The sequence below is a fragment of the Lutra lutra genome, chromosome 16 (genome assembly GCF_902655055.1).
Source record: "Lutra lutra chromosome 16, mLutLut1.2, whole genome shotgun sequence".
Classification (NCBI taxonomy): domain Eukaryota; kingdom Metazoa; phylum Chordata; class Mammalia; order Carnivora; family Mustelidae; genus Lutra; species Lutra lutra.
Window position 1 is genome coordinate 44,405,695 of NC_062293.1, and position 1,302 is coordinate 44,406,996.

The window sequence follows — 1,302 nt, forward strand, 5'->3', positions numbered from 1 at the left end:
TGAGAACATTAGGCTGAGAGAAACCAGTGACAAAAGGACAAACACTGTATGATTCCACATATTATATGAGGCACATAGAGCAGTCAAATTCTCAGAGACAGAAAACAATAGAAAATATGTGGTTGCCAGAGGACTCGGGGAGGAGGAGGGGGCAACATGGAGTTAGGTTTTAACAGGTACAGGGTTTGCATTTTGCAAGATGAAAGGAGTTCTGGAGACGGATGGGGATGGTTGCTGCAAAGATGTGAATGTATTTAACATGACTTAGTGAACCGTACACGTAAAGATGAGTAAGAGGGATGCTTGCTAAAATTGGAATAAGGGAAGATGGGCTTGTCCCCAGCGCAAGGATGACATGTAAATTCGTGAAGCATTCCGTTTTTTTTTTCAAATGAGTAAGATGGTAAGTTTTATGTTACATGTATTTTACCGCAATTAAAAATGAAGACTGAACACTGTGGGTTTAAAACTGAGAAGAGATTCTCTGCTGTCAGGGTTGAAGCCAAAGATGTCTTTTCATTCTGCAGTGCTCCTGGCTGGCTGTGTGTAATTACAGTAACTTGGGCATTTATAAACCTTTGGGTTCTCATCTGTAAAATGGGAAAACTAAATCCCCTTTAAAAGAGTTTGACACCCCTATGACATATACTCAAATGAGTTTATGTGAAAGTTAAGTGGTCCATAGTAGATGTTCAGTAAATGTTAGTTGAGTGTGAAACTAGAGCTTCTGGGAGTGGGACTGAGGATCTTATGATTTGTCCCCGGGTAGCTGGCATTAAGAAGGAGACTGAAGTTTATTTTGTTTTTGTTTTTGTTTTTAAATATTTTTTTAAAGATTTTATTTATTTATTTGACAGACAGAGAGAGAGAGATCACAAGTAGACAGAGAGGCAGGCAGAGAGAGAGGGGGAAGCAGGCTCCCCACTGAGCAGAGAACCCGGTGTGGGGCTCGATCCCAGGACCCTGAGATCATGACCTGAGCCGAAGGCAGAAGCTTAACACACTGAGCCACCCAGGCACCCCCCCTCCTTTTTTTTTAAAGGTAAAATCTTTGAAGAGAGAGAGCGAGCACAAGCAGGGGGAGTGGCAGGCAGAGGGAAAAGCAGGTTCCCTGCTGAGCAAGAAGCCCAAGGCAGGACTCGATCCCAAGACCCTGGGACCATGACCTGAGCTGAAGGCAGACATTTAACCAACTGAGCCACCCAGGCATCCCCAGGAGACTAACGTTTTTAGTGAAAATGAAAATCTGCAGTTTGCTATTTAACTCCTCTGTGTGCTCTACTAACCATCTGTAAAGAAGGT

The 1,302-nt window shown here is 43.2% G+C and overlaps 1 pseudogene; it reads left to right on the top strand.

The window, feature by feature from the left end:
- The first annotated feature begins 286 nt into the window (after window positions 1-286).
- Window positions 287-385, top strand: LOC125088232 (uncharacterized; annotated as a pseudogene).
- Window positions 386-1,302: the final 917 nt, after the last annotated feature.